The sequence below is a fragment of the Petromyzon marinus genome, unplaced genomic scaffold (assembly GCF_048934315.1).
Source record: "Petromyzon marinus isolate PM22_M1 ecotype Great Lakes invasive population unplaced genomic scaffold, UKy_Petmar_22M1.pri1.0 PM_G_Scaffold_221, whole genome shotgun sequence".
NCBI classification, from domain to species: Eukaryota; Metazoa; Chordata; class Hyperoartia; order Petromyzontiformes; family Petromyzontidae; genus Petromyzon; species Petromyzon marinus.
In genome coordinates this window covers 107,501-112,500 of record NW_027422786.1, presented here as the reverse complement: position 1 = coordinate 112,500, position 5,000 = coordinate 107,501, and the positions used below count along the sequence as shown (strand labels likewise).

Sequence of the window (5,000 nt, the reverse complement as noted above, 5' to 3'; positions counted from 1 at the left end):
AACATCTTAAATAAAGCTTACTTTGTAGGCAGAAAATAGTAAGTTACAGGACTCTCGAACTGATGTAGTCCAAAAATAAAGAATTAAAATAACAAAGACCAATCTATATAAGTGCTCTTGAATAAAGCTTCCTGTAAAAAAAATAGCAAGAAAATACCAAGTCTTCGTCTTGGAAAATAACAAAATCTAAAAGAAAAGAAAAGTCTTCTTTGTGGAAAATAGTAAAATAAAAAAAAACCAAGACTTCACCTTGGAAAATAACAAAATCTAATCTAAAACATCTTAAATAAAGCTTATTTGTAATCTTCTTTGTAGGCAGAAAATAGTAAGTTACAGGACTCTCGAACTGATGTAGTCCAAAAATAAAGAATTAAAATAACAAAGTCTAATCTATATAAGTGCTCTTGAATAAAGCTTCGTGTAAAAAAAATAGCAAAAAAAAAAAAATACCAAGTCTTCGTTTTGGAAAATAACAAAATCTAAAAGAAAAGAAAAGTCTTCTTTGTGGAAAATAGTAAAATAAAAAAAACAAGACTTCACCTTGGAAAATAACAAAATCTAATCTAAAACATCTTAAATGAAGCTTATTTGTAATCTTCTTTGTAGGCAGAAAATAGTAAGTTACAGGACTCTCGAACTGATGTAATCCAAAAATAAAGAATTAAAATAACAAAGTCTAATCTATATAAGTGCTCTTGAATAGGCTTCGTGTAAAAAAAATAGCAATAAAAAAATACCAAGTCTTCGTCTTGGAAAATAACAAAATCTAAAAGAAAAGTCTTCTTTGTGGAAAATAGTAAAATAAAAAACCAAGACTTCACCTTGGAAAATAACAAAATCTAATCTAAAACATCTTAAATAAAGCTGGTTTGTAGTCTTCTCTCGAACTGATGTAGTGCAAAAATAAAGAATTAAAATAACAAAGTCTAATCTATATAAGTGCTCTTGAATAAAGCTTCCTGTAAAAAAATAGCAAAAAAATACCAAGTCTTCGTCTTGGAAAATAACAAAATCTAAAAGAAAAGAAAAATCTTCTTTGTGGAAAATAGTAAAATAAAAAAAACCAAGACTTCACCTTGGAAAATAACAAAATCTAATCTAAAACATCTTAAATAAAGCTTATTTGTAATCTTCTTTGTAGGCAGAAAATAGTAAGTTACAGGACTCTCGAACTGATGTAGTTCAAAAATAAAGAATTAAAATAACAAAGTCTAATCTATATAAGTGCTCTTGAATAAGCTTCGTGTAAAAAATAGCAATATAATAAAAATACCAAGTCTTCGTCTTGGAAAATAACAAAATCTAAAAGAAAGGTCTTCTTTATGGAAAATAGTAAAATAAGAATACCAAGACTTCACCTTGGAAAATAACAAAATCATCTTGAAAAAAGCTTATTTTTAATCTTCTTTGTAGGCAGAAAATGGTAAGGCGAAAATAAAGTCCCCTCTAAGCTCTAAAGTAACAAATACGACGTGTTAAAAAAAAAACTAACAATAAAAAAAAGAACCAAGACTTCGTCTTGGAAAATAACAATCTAAATTGTGGAAAATAGTAAAATGAAATAAAAACCGACTTCACCTTCGAAAATAACAAAATCAATCTAAAACAAATGACATCTTAAAACAAAACTATTATTTGTTTCGGAGGTTGTCTATGACTGTTCATAGACCGCATAATTTCCACAGAACATTCTCAGAATATCAAGAGAGAAAAGCAGCGTTCTGCGGGAAATCATCTTGGCCAGTGATGTCGTTCTGGGTTTGGTCAGGCCCAGGGAGGTAAGTACCTCGTTATTCTCAAGGGGCCACTTTCCTCTTGCCCCAACCGGGAATCCAAAGAATGTGACCTTGCTAGCCTTCGTCAGCACTTTGACTTGATCACCAAGAGAGGTATAGTACGAAACTTTGTGCGAGGCAGCATCTGACAAGGTATTCTTTGAAAGCTCAAAACGGACGGTGACATCGATCACAACCGCCTCCTCATCTTTTGCAAACACGAGGTCAGGCTTTCTCATCTCTCCCGTCTCGGATATGAACCGTGGCTCTTTGTATACAGACCAGCCCAATCTAGCCGCTTCGTCTGCCAGAATGTTACTGATCTTGTTATGTCGCGCAATTCTTGCTTTCTGTACTGCAGGACATTGACCGAGAATGTGCGAAAGGGACTCGAGTCTGGCAGAGCATTTCCTGCAGGAACGTAAGGCCCCATCTCTGCCTCTGTTCAAGCTTTCTCTTGTTGGGTAAATATTTGCCCTTAGTTGTAGTGCTGCGATAAAGAAGCATTGTTTAAAGCCGCACCATGGCCTCAACCAAGCATTACTGATTCTATCATGCGCAAAGTTTACAATGCCCCTTCCTTGAACCGGCTTTTCGCACCATCTCTGAAATTCATGCTCCCTCCAATCGCAGGGTCTCGGATATACAGGTTCTTTTGACACCGAGTCCCTGAGAACGAATGTTGGGATTGCATCACTGTCACCCCCTGCTCGTACCCACAAATTACGGTATTCTTCCTCCATACCCTGCGAGGACACAATATTACGGGTGATAGCATCGGACGAGTTTGCTATACGTTGCAGCCTTCTAACTTGAACCGAAGGGATTGTTTTTTCCAGTTTCAAGATGGCAAGGCCTCCGTCTCGGGCTCTGGCATATAACAGTCCATCACAAGTTGAAGCGGGAAGGTGGAGCCATCCTTTTACCGCCTTTCTAATCTCTTGGTCCAACCCACGGAGAGTTGATTGCTTGCAGTCCGAGTGGTCTGCAGGATATAACAATCTGGGTAGGGCATAGGCATTGAGTAGTTCAACCTTCTGAGTTGGCTTCAGAGGCGCCTCATCGATTTTCGAGATCCATGTCTTTAGCTGACAATGTAGATCAGGCTGTATAGTGCCAGTCCAAGGGCCAATTTTCAGACCAAGGTATTTCGTTGATTCATCAGGTTGGATCATATGGACATCTTTATTTTTGATAGTCCATGGGTCGCAGTTGTTCACCGTATATGAATCTTTGGTTGGGCTTATCATGAAGCCCTGGCACTTTCTGGCCTGAACCTCCAATCCCGATAGCCCACAAAATGATTCCAAGATCGCTAGATTGGCGGCCATACCAACCCAAGATTCGCTCACCAACACCAAATCATCAGCAAATGCAAGAGCTGTCACGTGGTCGGTATCAATGGAGTACCCAACTCCGTGTGACTCTAGGGTGCATATCAAAGGGTCCATGGCAAGATTGAAGAGCAGGGGTGACATGGGGTCACCCTGTTTGACACCAACACGTATGCTAATTTCTCGAGTCGACTCGCCATTGCTTTTGAACGAGGTCGTACACCGATCGTAGGCGTTCTGGATGATGCCCACCACGTGTTCATCTACTTTCTTGTGCCTTAACACCCATAAAATATGAGCATGCGAAACCGAGTCAAAAGCTTTCGCTATGTCGATGAACATGACAGCCAACGGCCTGTGCAATTTCTTAGCGTGTCTCATAAGGTCCTGTAGCACCTTAAGATTTTCAGAGCAGCCAGATGCCGCTATAAAACCACGCTGCCTTGGGTTTAAGGGACAAGCACGAGCAAGACGTGCAGTCATTATTCTGGAAAATAATCTCAGAATCATTGAACCAATCGTTATTGGTCTCCAGTTCCCCAATTCTTTCAGCTTTTCATCGTCCATAACCTTAGGAATAAGAATCGTCCTATTCTTTTTCAACTCTTTGGGAATAATTCCTGTAATCATCCATGCATTAAATAGGGCTGTCAGTGTCCGACCCTCGGGGTCGGCAGCACAGATTGCAGCCCTTGTTAGGCCATCTGGCCCAGCTGCTGACGTTGGTTTAATGGCCCGTATGGCAGTCTGAACTTCCTCCACCGAAATTAGGGGCTCAAAGTATTCGTTATTTGCAACACCTGATGACTTAAATTGGCCCAGGCCATTGAATGGCAACACCTTCTCCCATTTTTCGCAGTAAAAACGATATACATCTGCGTTCGGGATTCGGCATTCATGACGTTCAGTGCCATCCAGGACTAAGGACGCAAGAAGAGAGCGGTTCTTAAAGAAGAGCTTCTGGTGCTTCATGAAGCTTCCTCGTTTTTCCGCTCTCTTCTTCATCCAAGATCGTGTGGGTAATATCCTGGGTTTAATAATGTCGTTCTCGGGTTTTGAACGTTTGCCTTTGTTTTTCACCAATCTCATCGGACAAAGCATCAATGCTGTGGCAGTTTCTACGAGGGCATCATGTTGGCCCTCGCCGTTAAGCCAGGCCTTTATTGCCTCCATTGCAGGCTTTTCCAGGGTCCCAGAATTCTCATTCGTAAGCCGCTCAGCTGCTTGAGCGAGTATGGATGAAGTCCCCGTTGTTACATTTGGTGGGGGAGACAATGTCTCAAGAGGCCTAGAAGAAAAATGTAAGCTGTCTGACATGGGGGCCCCTGTCTTTTTACTTAGGTCCCGTCTCTTGTCAGAGACTTGCTTGTTGGTCTTAGTCCCAAGCGCTTCAGCAATGATCTTATTGATATTCTTTTTCCCCTGAAACTGCAACTCTAGAAGGGCCAGCTGTTCTACTTCCTTCAAAGACCAGCAGCTACGGTGTACCCCTCTCTGCGAGGTACCCTTTATACCATCTTTAATCCTTTCCTCATTACGGGTGACTGGGTGAGCATGCCTCTTGTGCTGCGAAAGGCCACTTAGAGTCGCAAAGCGTGCCTGGCAACATTCACAGACCATTGGTAAGCTTTCCTCGGTTAACTTTATTCCCCCACATTTGGGGGCATGACAGGCAATCGATCGGTGGTTTGAGTTGGTTTTGTCACATTTAGCGCACTTAAACACCAGAGGAATGTCTCTGTGTTTGATGTTAAAATGTGCAACAAGTTCGGATGCTTTGCCCATGTGTTGTTTACAGATAACGCATATATACTCCAGACTAGGCAGTACAACCGTGATAGTTCCCTTGGTGTCAATGGGAAACTTTCCCAACACGGGTTCCTCAGCCGAT

General features: G+C 40.7%; 1 pseudogene; it reads right to left on the bottom strand.

Annotated features, from left to right (window-relative positions):
- LOC142913083 (28S ribosomal RNA) overlaps positions 1–5,000 on the bottom strand; it is an 11,172-nt pseudogene that overhangs the window by 2,821 nt on the left and 3,351 nt on the right.